This window comes from Scylla paramamosain, chromosome 2 (assembly GCF_035594125.1).
Source record: "Scylla paramamosain isolate STU-SP2022 chromosome 2, ASM3559412v1, whole genome shotgun sequence".
In the NCBI taxonomy this organism is placed as follows: Eukaryota; Metazoa; Arthropoda; class Malacostraca; order Decapoda; family Portunidae; genus Scylla; species Scylla paramamosain.
Window position 1 is genome coordinate 31,949,978 of NC_087152.1, and position 14,245 is coordinate 31,964,222.

Here is a 14,245-nt window from a genome sequence, read left to right on the forward strand (position 1 = left end):
TTTGGTCTGTCCAATACTATTCATCTAAATTAGAAACTTCATATTTCATAGCTAACTAAAGCAACTTCTCAGTCGTCTCTACCAGTTTTTCTCACCTCCCCCAAAGCTACAAACTTTGTACAGGAGCCTCATCCATCCATATTTAGAGAACATTTCACATGGGATTCCAGTCATATTGCTCTTCTGAACAAAGTGGAATCATAAGCATTTTGATCAACTTCTCTCCTCTAAACGAATGTCTTTAGCCTATCTCTTTTTGCTGCAATGTTGCATCTCTTCCTATCTTTTATCGCTACTTTCACGCTAACTGTTCTTCTGACCTTGCTAACTACATGCCTCCCCTCCTCCAGTGACCTCGCTACACAAAACTTTCTACTTTCTCTCACCCCTATTATGTCCATCTCCCTAATGCAAGAGTTAACCAGTAATCAAAATTTGTCACTCCTTTCACTGATAAACTCTGGAACTCCATGCCTCCTTCCATATTCCCCCTTTAGGTTCCCATCCATATGAATGGATATTTATTAACGATATCGTTCCCTCTACATTTTCCTTTCCCTCTTTCTTTGCCCACTAATGTTTGCATATTCTTTTTACTTTTCCTTATATATACCATTCTTCTAACCTTCTCATCTTCCTCCACACCAGTACAACCAAAATATAAACAACAATATCAACTATTACTACTATTACCACACCTCACTACCATTACCACTACCATTACCACTGCCAAAACTACCACACTTCCACCACTACCACCACTACCAACACTTCATCCGCACGTCTACTAAAACATCCTCACCTCCACAAGAAGCTCTGTCGGTTCTATCAGCAGTTCATGGCTCCAGGATGACTTTGGTGACCGCGGGACATTCTGAACACTAATATGGGTGGCCTTCGCATTCATCTTTCTTTCCACACTTTCTTCCCCTATGCAGCGGGTTTCTACATTCTCAAGAAGTGGAGGATTTGGAGGAGGAAGGCAGAGAAGACTCCAGAGGCAGTCTTACCCGAAGACCGGATGTCAACAATATCACATCCAGACCTGCAAGGGAAGAACGATATTAAATTTGTGGATGCTGGATGAGTAGATACTGAAGAAAGCGTTGAAGGAGGAGGAAGGGGCGGTAAAGAAAGGGAGGTAATACAGGAAACGGCAAAGTAGGCGGAAAAGAAAGTGATGAATAGTAGTGTTGAAAAGACGATCAAGACGACGATGAAGGAGACGATGAAGGAGGCGATGAAGGCAATCAAGGAGGCTGTGATGGAAAGCATTGCGAAGAGGATTATAGATTCAAAGAATTGTAATGATTAGTGAATGAGGTGCAATTGACCTGTTAGCCTTACAGTGAGGACTACCTAAGCTCTTCTACACCCTATCTTGCGTGGAAAGCTTCTTTTGGTGTGTGTGTGTGTGTGTGTGTGTGTGTGTGTGTGTGTGTGTGTGTGTGTGTGTGTGTGTGTGTGTGTGTGTGTGTGTATATTATATATATATATATATATATATATATATATATATATATATATATATATATATATATATATATATATATATATATATATATGTATGTATATATATATATATATATATATATATATATATATATATATATATATATATATATATATATATATATATATATATATATATATATATATATATATATATATATACGAGTATATATATAAGACAAAAGAAATAAAGAATCTCATAAAGATAAAAGGAAAATGTAAAGAAAAAAAGAGAATATTTCTCGTAAACAAAGAAAAAGAAATCAACAAAAAATTAAATTAGTTAAAAAGGAGCAGAGCATTTTGCTCAATAAGAAATTACAAAAGGATAAACAGGAAGGTTAAAGAATAAGCATGTACATGAGCAAAGGCAAGAGTCAGCGGTGTGGGAGGCAAAGAGTAAACAAGAGTAACTAAAGTACGGTGCAGCCAGGGAGGTAAGCCGGGCAAGGAGTGCTTTATTTGAACACTGGATCTTTCAGTACCGTGGCGTCACTTCGATTATATTTCATTATATACCATTAGATTTTTTTTTTTTATTGTTAAGGATAATATGCTATGCAATGAAAGAATTGAAATGATGTTTATGTTGCTATTCATTGTAATCACTATTATCTACTCCATTCTGATTAACAATGGATGGTTTTATGGACTTAGAAAAAAAGGAAAAATGCCATACATGGGAAGAAAAAGTAAAGGTAGAAAAGATGAATTAGGAAAGAGGAATCATTTAAAAGTAGTCTCACAGAAAGCTGTAAACAATGTTATGAGAATTGGTCATTTTGTGAAAAAGCATAGGAGTAAAAATATATTTTATAGTCAGTAGTTATATAGTGTGGTAACAGAAAAGAATAAAGAAATCTAGTTCATTAACTAAAATCTCGATAATTATTTAAAATGAGAGACAATGGAAATAAGTAATGACAAAATGGCTAGGAACTGAGCTAAACACACACACACACACACACACACACACACACACACACACACACACACACATAAACACACAAATATAAGATGGAGTGAGTTTCTTCACTTAAATGTTTGTAATTTATTAATTTTGATATACTCGTACTATGTAACATTGTTTGATTATTAACATTTGGCTGTGCCGCGCTTAATAGCATCATTGTTATGGCGCTGAAATAGCAATTAATCTATGAATCAGTCAGTCACTCTCACACAGATACTCAGTCAATCAGTCAGTGATGACATCACGTCTACATTTCCTTTCCTTTCACTTCTCTCATTGATGAACAGCAGACTTGTAACCCGAACTGTTCGTAAACAATCGTCCCCATTTTCCTCTCGACTTGCATATAGGATGCGACCGGCGTGCGAACAGATACGAATACGTATGCGCACGTGTTGTGATTACGACTCGGTCACGTGAGCAGAAAAAGAAACGGGTCGTTTATATCCTCTGTATTTTTGTAAGGTACTCAAGATGTCGCTTCCTTTGCTCATCTGGGACCAATAATAACGCGACGCTCGGGAACCATTGTGAGGAAGCCACGCGAGAGACTTTGAAGGATTGGAATGAGCAGGAGAAGAAAGTCCACGATTAAGAAATATCTCTGGCATTTATTTGTCTCCTAGTCGCGTGCACCTCCACTCCTCGCTTCTCTTTTTGATCACGCGGGAATGTCTTTATAATACGTGCTGCTCGGAGACTGACGGTGGTGGTGGTGGTAGTGGATGGGAAAAAGAGAGAGAAGAGATAAGGACGTAATAAGACTTGAGATAAATAAAGAAGAAATAAAGCTTGAAATCAATAAAATTGTAAGAAGTAACGCAATCACAGGTGCGTGCACGTGTGGTAGACAGATGTTGTATGTTTATTATGGCAGCAGGTGTGTGTGTGTGTGTGTGTGTGTGTGTGTGTGTGTGTGTGTGTGTGTGTGTGTGTGTGTGTGTGTGTGTGTGTGTGTGTGTGTGTGTGTGTGTGTGTGTGTGTGTGTGTGTGTGCTTAGGAATGTGCAAGTGTGGCTGGGTGTCTAGCTGTCTCTATGTCTATTTAATATATATATATATATATATATATATATATATATATATATATATATATATATATATATATATATATATATATATATATATAATTTCTACGTCATTACTGGTCATATGGAAGACCGCCCGTCCTCCTCTTTATCCTGCCTTCCAAGAGAAAGGAAAAACGTATGAAGGAAAGTACAGAAGATAAATGAAAATTAAGAGTCTATGCAACCACACAAAAATAATAAAGAGTTAAATGATCGAAAAATGAAAACTGATAGATACTTTCCTCTCTCTCCTTTATACCTTCTACCTGCAATGGTCGGAGAGGCGGGTGACAGAGTAACCCAGGTATTCACACAAAACCTCTTTATACAGCGTCATGTCCAACCTTCATATTAATTGTCTAAGTGCCCTTACACACGAGGACACTAGTGTCCGCCACCGGTGTCGGACACTAGTTGCCTCCCATATTATCAAATGGAGCCTTTCACACGAGGCAACAGCTGTGTCCCAAGCAGACAACTTCCGGGCAACAGATATTTCGGTGTCTCGCTCCTGCAACACGTGGCGGACACTGACGGTTGCCGCCACTCACTGCAAAGCATTGTTTTAAATGGAAGCTTTCACACGTAGCCACCAGTGTCCGCCACCGCTGCCCACTGGCCAGCTTCTCATGCTCAGTTTGACACCCACCATCATCCCATGATGGAAGGAGACGGCCTATCAAGGACAATTTCGAAGATGGTGGAGGAGAAGCTGAACACGGAGGACCTCATTTGTGAAATAGAAAAACTACCAGCACTATGGGACCCATCTTGTGAGGGATATGCAAATAAGATAGAAAAGCAGAACTGCTGGAATGCAATAATGGTGATACTCATTCCTGATTTTGATGTACATGCACCTTCCTCTCTACAGAGCGCCTCTTCGATTTCTTTTTGGCCAGCAAAGCAACAAGTAGAAGCTCTTCGTTTCCCGCCATTCTTCCGACTGAGGTGTGTGAGTGGCTCACTAGTTGCCAGGCGGTGTCTTGAGCAAGGACACTAGTGTCCGACACCTGTGGCGTACACTAGTGTCCTCGTGTGTAAGACAAAATTCACTGTAACAGCCATAGTATCACATGATCAACTGCAAGTTTGGTGCTCGAAACTTATATACAGTAGTGCCTAGGAAGCCGAATTAAATGTTTTTTTTTTTTTTTTCAAAAGGCTGTTGGGATCGAAGACGTTCGGGTTCCGAAACTATTTTGCCCCACAATTTTTTTTTTTTTTTTTCATGAAAGAGGAGCACTGGGCAAGGGAAAAACTCGAAAAAAAGACCCATTCTAGTGCCGATTCCCAAAGACAGGTCGAAACCAGTCAAAAAAATTAGAGGATAAGTGTCTTTAAACTTCCCTCTTCAAAGCGTCATAGGAAGGAAAAATAAAGAAGCAGGCTCCAGCATTTACCAAAAAAAAAAAAAAAAAGGGAGGAATGATTGAGGATACTGGATAACTCTTGCATTACAGAGGTGAACAGAATCGGGGTGAGAGAATGTAAAAAGTCTTGTGCAGCAATGCCGGAGAAAGATAGTCACGTAGTGAGCAAGATCAGAAGAGCAGTTAACATAAAAATATCGGTAAAAGATAACATAAGAGGCAACATTGCGGCAATGAGAGAGAGGCTGAAAACAGTCAGTTAAATGAGAGGAGTTAAGACAAAATGTCTTTCATTCCACCTTGCCTAGAAGAGCGGTACGAGTTGAAACCTCCAATACATGGGAGGTGTACTCAGTACATGGACGGATAAGGCCCCTATACAGAGAGAGAAACTAGTGGGGTGAGTAAAATCAACGGAGACGACTCACATGTTTTAGCTAGAGATGAGATGTGAAGTTTGCAGTTTAGACTGAGGACGTTCATTGTAGAAGAGGACGACAGTAGAGTGTCAATGAAGAAGAGAAACAGTTGTTTGGAAGGATATGTCAAGTTGATAGCTGAAGGGATTGCGTTTTTGAGGCATATGACAATATTAAGTTTGCTCTGCCCCATTCAGAAATTTCAGAGGGGTCTGATGACAGACTTTCTGTGGCTTTCCTGCGTGAATGTCTACGAAAAGATGTGGAAACGTGCAGAGTGGTATCATCAGCGTAGGAATTGACAGGACACGAAGTTTGGCTTAAAAGGTCACTGATGAGTAATAGACAGTCGGTGACAGGATAGAACTCTGAGAAACACCACTGTTAACAGACATAGAAGAACAGTGACCGTCTATCACAGCAGCAATAGAACAATCACAAAGTAACCATGAGATGAACTTACAGAGAAGGATAGAAACCATAGGAAGATAGTTTGGAAATCAAAGCTTAATGCCAGACAGTATCTAATTATTTTGATATTTCTAAGGCAACAGCGAAAGTTTCACCGAAATCCCTAAAGAAAATGAAGAAGACTCAGTAAGGAAAGCCAGATTAAATTCACCAGTAGAGCGGCCAAGACGGAACCCATACTGGCGATCACATATAAGATTGTGAAGTGATAGACGTCTAAGAATCTTTCTGTTGAGGATAGATTCAAAATCTTTACATAGGCAGGAAATGAAAGCAACAGGACGGTAATCCGAGGGCTTAAAAGTGGTCACCCTTTTTAAGAACAAGCTGAATGCAGACAAACTTCCAGTAAGAAGGAAAGGTACATGTTGACAGACAGAGTTAAAAGAGTTTGACTAGGGTAAGTGCAAGCACGGAGGCACAGTTTCGGGAAACAATAGTAGGAACTCCATCAGGTCCATAAGCCTTCCGAGGGGTAAGGGCAGCGAGAGCATGGAAAACATTATTGCGAACGATCTTAATGGGTAGCATGAAGTAGTCGGAGGGTGGAGGAGATGCAGGAGCAGGCCCTAAATCATCTAAGGTACAGTTTTCAGCAAAGGTTTAAGCGAAGAGGTCAGCTTTAGAGATAGATGAGATGACGGTGGTGCCATCAGGTTAAAATAAAGGAGGAAAAGATGAAAAAGCAAAGCTATTAGATATATTTTTGGCAAGGGACTAGAAATAATGAGGGCAGTTAAATCTAGAAAAAAACTGACATTTTTCCATTGATGAAGAAGTTTTGGTTAGTTGAAGAACAGACTTGACATGATTCCGGCCAGAAATATAAAGTGCATGAAATTCAAGTGATGGATGGCTGAAGTACCTTTAGTGGACCAACCTCTTTATCATGTTCAACACAAGAACAGGCTGTGTTAAACCAAAGTTTGGAAGGCTTATGTCGAGAGAAAGCGAGAGGAATGTAAGACTCCATGTCAAACACTATCATCTTTGTTATGTGCTCAGCACACAGAGACAGGACTCAGACATGGAAGCAGTAGTCGCTCCAAGGAAAATCAGAATAATACCACCTCAAGTCCCCCCACCCTGAGGAGGAATTGGAGCGACAGGACAAGATACAGATATGAGGTTGTGGAGCCCAAAGAAGATAAGGTGACAACATAATCAGAAGGATTAGAGGTTATGAAAGGGTCGAGAATGTTGGGCGTATTTCCAAGGCGGGCAGGAATACAGTGAGGGTGTTACACTAGTTGCTCTTGGTCGTGGAGGATAGCTAAGTTAAAGGCTAGTTCACAAGGATGGTCTGTGAAGGTAAAGGAAAATGGAGATCTGCGTGAAAGGGAAGAGCGTTAGGATGTGCTCAACTTTGGAAGTTAAATATTCAAAGAATTATTTTTTAGTTAGAGGAGTTAGGTGAAAGGTATATAGCACATATAAATTTAGTTTGAGAGTGACTCTGTAGTCGTAGCCAGATTGTAGAGAATTCAAGAGCGTGAGCACAAGAGCAAGTTAGGTTGCTGAGCACATAGGCACAATATTCAGCTTTTGGATTGAAAATGAGGATAAAGAAAGTAGGAGGGAACAGAGAACAGGCTACTGTCAGTTGCCTCCGACACATGACTCAGTGAGGAAAAGATGAGGTTTCGTAGAGGAGAGGTCGTGTTCTACTCATTGAAAATTAGAATGTTGTAGAAGTTAATGAAGAAAAGTTGTCAAGACACTTATTAGGGTTGGTGCCAGAAGAGAAGTCCGAACCATGGTACCCTCCCCAGACGAGCGCTCCGAGGTATGTCTAGGATTCGCCATATAGAATTTTTAATTTTTAATTTTGAGGGAAGGTTTTGTGTGCATTATGTGTATGTAGAGTTGTGCAAAGGGAGATAGTTGTCTTCAGAGGGCAGGCTGTGACTGCCCTCTTGAGCTGTGAAACACAAAGGAAAACTTTCATTGAGGTCATAGTTGTGTCAATGATAATGTTTGGGACATCATTGAGAGTAATTCCCTTTCTTACAGTATTTTTATTTTTATTTTTTGTAAGAACACAAAATATGTATATATTCTTCTTATAAGTATTAATGACGCATTCAACCAACGATTGATTTCTTACAACCCTACGAACCAAATAAGCTTTTTTTTTTTTTTTTTTTTTTTTTACATATTTAATCCAACAAACTAGAGACTTTTTCTGTCAGTCTGTTGTTGCACACTAATATCAATTTCGTCAATCAGAGGTACCCAATCAACTTCCACTTCCCCTCTCTCTCTCTCTCTCTCTCTCTCTCTCTCTCTCTCTCTCTCTCTCTCTCTCTCTCTCTCTACTGTGTGTGTGTGTATATATATATATATATATATATATATATATATATATATATATATATATATATATATATATATATAAATATATATATATATATATATATATATATATATATATATATATATATATATATATATATATATATATATATATATATATATATATATATTCTACAAAATTAATATAGATTTTTTTTATCTTTATACAAACTATATACTGCTTCCATCACTTTGATATATAACTTTGGAGATTATATTTCTATTTCACTGCTTAATCGAAGTAACAATTAAACTTTCCCCCTTTACTTTAGTCTTACGGATTGAATATAAATCTTTTCTAGTCTAAATCATCTCACAAATTATGTTTTCTAACAATTTGCAGTACCTGCACGTATTCAAGACCTTAGGACCTTAGCATAATGCCTCGAGATACTATCGATTTTACAATCAATGTTTAGTACCTGAGGACCTTGGCAGTTACCGGGTATCCTAGGAACACCTGGAAAGGAAAAAAGGAAGGAGCTATCAAACATCTTTTATAGCAAGGGGAAAACTACTTAATTTTCTGATGTCGACGGTATATTTTCACTTCCAGCTCGTGAAGACCCCAGAGCACCTTCCATCTCCTCCCCGCCGTGTCCCTTTCTCCCCGTGATTGCGTCTTGACAACTGAAGCCTCCGACACGCCATCCACACTCCCTCCCCAAGCCATCCATACGCTCCATCCTCTCCTTTCTGCTCCTTCCCCCATGACACTACTCGCCGGATACAGATACAGAGTCAGGAGGACACGACTCACACTCACGCCCCTATGACTAAGCAAATACAACCATGTAAACACACACACACACACACACACACACACACTCACACACACACACACACACACACACACACACAACACACACACACACACACACACACACACACAACTACTGATTTTCAACGCACAATTTCACGTGTTCAAATTTCCCGTGTTCATTCACCATTTCTTTCACTAGGGCAGAAATATTTGATGTCACACTACCTTTACAGTTTACGCGCCCCTTCCCCGATCGCCGAGTACTGCCTTGAGCAGCTTTTGCAAGACGGGGACTGCCACCCTCAGGAGACACCACTGCATCCGGCCACGGTCCACGCCCTGTGAGTCCAGTCAATGTAAATCTTTTCGCCGCCAGCCACTTACAATCTTCCCTTCGTAATGGCTTCTCGCCCCTCCCTATTGGCGTTGCGATATTTGTTCCCCTACATTCAATGTAAAAAAACAAAAAAAAAAAAACATCCGCTACAACAAAAATCTAAACATTTCTCAAGTAAGGAGTTGCAAGAAGGCAGTACGGTGCGGCACCACAACACACACTTCCCCTTCGTCAGCCGTCAAGGGGCCTGGCACTTGCTACCTTGAGATTTTTGGGTAAAATTCAATCATCTTTTCACGCACCTCGTCTTCCTCACTGTCGTGTTGGAGGAGCTTCATTGCTCATTCTGTGTAGGCGGATCTTATACTTAAAGAGAGAGAGAGAGAGAGAGAGAGAGAGAGAGAGAGAAGGAGAGAGAGAGAGAGAGAGAGAGAGAGAGAGAGAGAGAGAGAGAGAGAGAGAGAGATGGAGAGAGAGAGAGAGAGAGAGAGAGAAGAGTAAAGGAAAGGGGAAAGGAAGATAAAAAGAAAGAAAAGAAACTAAAAATAGAAAAGGAAAAAAGAAAAACGAAAAGAAAAACATTTTTTTTAATCCTTAGACATAAAATGGGTTGTTATTTATTTATTTCTTCTATTGCATTTTAATAATTTATCTTTACTGGACGTGTGTTAAACCTCATGGTGATCCGCGGTGCTTTCTAATGCACTCGCAGTCGAAGACAAGTAGGGCGGCATGTCGATAATACACAACTGATCAGGTTTCGGCGGGACTCTAACTTGGGATCCAAAATTAAACACCTCAGGTTCTCTTAAAGGTCTCAGGCACTACATTCATGTCATCCCACCAGAAAATGAGAGGAAAGTAAAGCGTAATGTACATTTTGAATAGTAAACACCCAGCACGAGAGTTCCTTCCGAGTATTCACTGCATTACTTTATACTCAACTATCAAACAAACCAAGACGACTTACTGAACACAATTAGTAACACAGTGCAGGGATGGACTCTCTCTCTCTCTCTCTCTCTCTCTCTCTCTCTCTCTCTCTCTCTCTCTCTCTCTCTCTCTCTCTCTCTCTCTCTCTCTCTCTCTCTCTCTCTCTAACACACACACACATACACATATATACACAAAACCAGTGAAAGACTTCATCTAAAATCTTTCCGGCGAGTGTACAAAGTCGCGAGGTCAACACGGTCGCTACACTGAGGAGGCGGCGCGGCTTTCAGAGTGTAGCACGGAGGCTTAGCGCGGGAGTGAAGGGATGAGTGAGACGCGACGGTGACGGCGACGACAACAAACGTGTATATATGAGTGAGCGAGGGAGGTCTGAGGAAGGTGAGGAGGAACCGCAGGTGGGAAAGCGTCACCTGTACATGTGACAATTAGCGAGGCAGACATGGTGGGAGGGTATGAAAGGCACACATAATGATTTAATTGAAGCCCTGAGTGAGAACAGAGCCCGGGAGGAGGAGGAGGAGGAGGAGGAGGAGGAGGAGGAGGAGGAGGAGGAGGAGGAGGAGGAGGAGGAGGACAACGACCTGAGAAATGGAGGGATAAAACAGGAATGGGAAGAGGAGTAGAGGTGAAGCGGAGAGTATTACTAAGAAAGGAAAGGAGGGAAGAGAGGAGATAGTTGAGAGATGGACGGGAGTGGGAAGGAGGAACGAGGGGAATGAAAAAAAAAAATGAAAGGATGAGAGCGGGGAAAGAAAAAAATAACATGAAGGCGTAGGAGGGAGAGAGAGAGAGAGAGAGAGAGAGAGAGAGAGAGAGAGAGAGAGAGAGAGAGAGAGAGAGAGAGAGAGAGAGAGAGAGAGCCACCACTGTGCATGGAGTCGCGAGTCGGTCAGTGTCTCTTCAGCTCCCGCCGGAGGAAGGTGTGTGGCTGTACGCGGTCCCTCACTCTTAACACTCCCGCTCTCCTCTCACCTGTCGCGCCACCACTACACCTGAGCCAGCGCCACCGACACACAGGTAAACTTTATGACAGTTGGTCAACGAATAGTCTCCGCGAAGATTTTGAGGACATAGAAATGAAGAAGATTATGGCTTCCAACGTTTCACTTTTTTTCATTTATCTTTTTTTTTTTTTCAGTCAATAATAACGCGGAAGAGATTACTGACCATCGCCTGAAAAATATTGCATGTTCGTATAACTGCAATTTCTTATTATTTTTTCTCAGTTTTAATTGCACTGATTATATGAGAGAGAGAGAGAGAGAGAGAGAGAGAGAGAGAGAGAGAGAGAGAGAGAGAGAGAGAGAGAGAGAGAGAGAGAGAGAGAGAGAGAGAGAGAGAGAGAGAGAGAGAGAGAGACAGAGAGAGAGAGAGAGAGTGCAGTGCAGTCAGTATCTTCGAGGGCTACGTAGGGATTACAGAATTTTTTGTTTCATTTCGTGTGTGTGTGTGTGTGTGTGTGTGTGTGTGTGTGTGTGTGTGTGTGTGTGTGTGTGTGTGTGTGTGTGTGTGTGTGTGTGTGTGTGTGTGTGTGTGTGTGTGTGTGTGTGTGTGTGTGTGTGTGTGTGTGTGTGTGTGTGTGTGTGTACGCACGCCCATTACTTTGTCAGAAAAAAATTTCGCACAAGTGTACGAAAATAAAAAAAAATAAAAAAATAATATAAATGCAATATAAAAATTAGACAATAAAATAGTCGTTAATTAAAACAAAAAAGCTCTAGAGAGAGAGAGAGAGAGAGAGAGAGAGAGAGAGAGAGAGAGAGAGAGAGAGAGAGAGAGAGAGAGAGAGAGAGAGAGAGAGAGAGAGAGAGAGAGAGAATAAAAACTAACAAGGTGGAAAATTTCGTTGGTCAGAACAGGATGGAAAGTGATGCGCGTCGACACTTCTCTGCCTGCCTGTAACACCATTAGAAATTGAGAGAGAGAGAGAGAGAGAGAGAGAGAGAGAGAGAGAGAGAGAGAGAGAGAGAGAGAGAGAGAGAGAGAGAGAGAGAGAGAGAGAGAGAGAGAGAGAGAGAGAGAGAGAGAGAGAGAGAGAGAGAGAGAGAGAGAGAGAGAGAGAGAGAGAGAGAGAGAGAGAGAGAGAGAGAGAGAGAGAGAGAGAGAGAGAGAGAGAGAGAGAGAGAAGAGGGGAGAATTAACGGACTAACACACACTAAAAGTATGTAACCGACACACACACACACACACACACACACATCAGTCATTAACTTTCATACACCCATCATCATTCATATACCATCAACAAAAACCTCTACAGAAAAACAGAATCCATACTTGCAACTAAATAACAGAACAGAACGTCAAGGAAGACAAACGCACACACATACGCCATTCAAACACAACACATCTTGACAGCATAATGAAACACCAACCAGCCGTGTCACATTTACCTTAATTCTCAACGGGGGAGAATTAAAAACAAGAGGGTCATTTACGTAATTTAAGGAAGGGTTATTGAAGGCACTACACTCGCTACCCGACGGTGGCTGCGAAAGAAAGAAGGGAGGGAGGGAGGGAGGGAGGGAGGGAGGGAGGGAGAGTGAGTGTTCCATTCCTTAACGACATAAACGGCTGGCAATAAGGGAAGGAAACGACAAGGGTATTTCTGACTCATCTCTGTCGACGTGTGGATTTTTATGGCAGGAATTGTAGTGATGAGAGAGAGAGAGAGAGAGAGAGAGAGAGAGAGAGAGAGAGAGAGAGAGAGAGAGAGAGAGAGAGAGAGAGAGAGAGAGAGAGAGAGAGAGAGAGAGAGAATCTGCACCAGTTACAAATAGGCTCCACGCAACATTAGCACCTGTCAAAGTATATATATATATATATATATATATATATATATATATATATATATATATATATATATATATATATATATATATATATATATATATATATATATATATATATATATATATATATATATATATATATATATATATATATATATACAAGTTGCAGGTGGGAGAGATTGGCGAGTAAAGTAAACACGCAATATGTTTACCTGGTTAATCAAGTAGACCTGGCTCTGTTTGCACTGATAAGCCTATCCTTTCTGGCACAGCGTACTCGCTCTTCTAGGTGTATCTAAACTTGGTGTTGCTATGTTTGTCTTGCTCTACCTGGCTGCTACTACTACTACTACTACTACTACTACTACTATACTACTACTACTACTACTACTACTACTACTACTACTACTACTACTACTACTACTACTAATAATAATAATAATAATGATAATAATAATACTGCTGTTGCTGCTGCTTTAATCCCATGTGTCAGCTTGCGTAATTAAGTAAAAGATAAGCTCGACTTAATCTTGTACGTGAAGTGCTCATACTGATTATCTTTTTGTCATTCATTCAATTTAGAATAACATTTAGAAGGATTTTTTAACTAGAGAGAGAGAGAGAGAGAGAGAGAGAGAGAGAGAGAGAGAGAGAGAGAGAGAGAGAGAGAGAGAGAGAGAGAGAGAGAGAGAGAGAGAGAGAGAGAGAGAGAGAGAGAGAGAGAGAGAGAGAGAATCCACTATATTCGCATATTCCTTTCTTGTCACTTTAATTTCCTTGAGCGCTGAGCCCAGGTGTCTTAAAGAAAACGGACGACAGATGAAGCTGTTGCATATACGTGTTTCCTTGACTTTCAATTATCGGTGAGCGGCACGTAGTTGCTTATGCTCCCCGCGCGTGGCTGTCTGGGAGTGACGCAACCCTGACAACAGCGAGACACCTGTGCAGGCGACGGATTTACACTGGCAACTCTTCCTCCCACGCTTCCCTAATGTTCTCACTGCTGGGTGGTGGTGTTCATGATTGTTGATGCGTGTTTTGCTGCTGGGATTACTACTGGTATTGTTTGTGTTTGGACTTTTGTTGTTACTACTATTTAACTGCTCTTGCTGTTGTTGCTATTCTGAATGTTGTTACTGGTGGTGTGGTGTGGTGTGGTGTGGTGTGGTGTGGTGGTGGTGGTCGTGCTGTTGCTGCTGCTAAAACTACTACTACTATAATTAA

At 40.8% G+C, this 14,245-nt stretch overlaps 1 protein-coding gene and 1 long non-coding RNA gene across 10 annotated transcripts in view; one reads left to right on the forward strand and one right to left on the reverse strand.

Annotated features, from left to right (window-relative positions):
* LOC135113582 (uncharacterized) overlaps positions 1–14,245 on the reverse strand; it is a 346,462-nt gene that overhangs the window by 40,320 nt on the left and 291,897 nt on the right. For all 3 annotated transcript variants that reach the window (XR_010274887.1, XR_010274885.1, XR_010274888.1), the window contains exon 7: positions 803–1,045. This is a non-coding gene — a long non-coding RNA (uncharacterized LOC135113582). The remainder of the gene's footprint in view (positions 1–802; positions 1,046–14,245) is intronic.
* LOC135113544 (ras-related protein Rap-1b-like) overlaps positions 11,101–14,245 on the forward strand; it is a 229,152-nt gene continuing 226,007 nt past the window's right edge. For 6 of the 7 annotated variants that reach the window (XM_064028823.1, XM_064028832.1, XM_064028815.1 and 3 more), the window contains exon 1: positions 11,102–11,246. The gene's annotated coding sequence lies outside the window, so the exon portion shown is untranslated. Of the gene's footprint in view, positions 11,247–14,245 lie in introns of all 7 variants that reach the window. The other variant, XM_064028849.1, reaches the window with a different exon arrangement.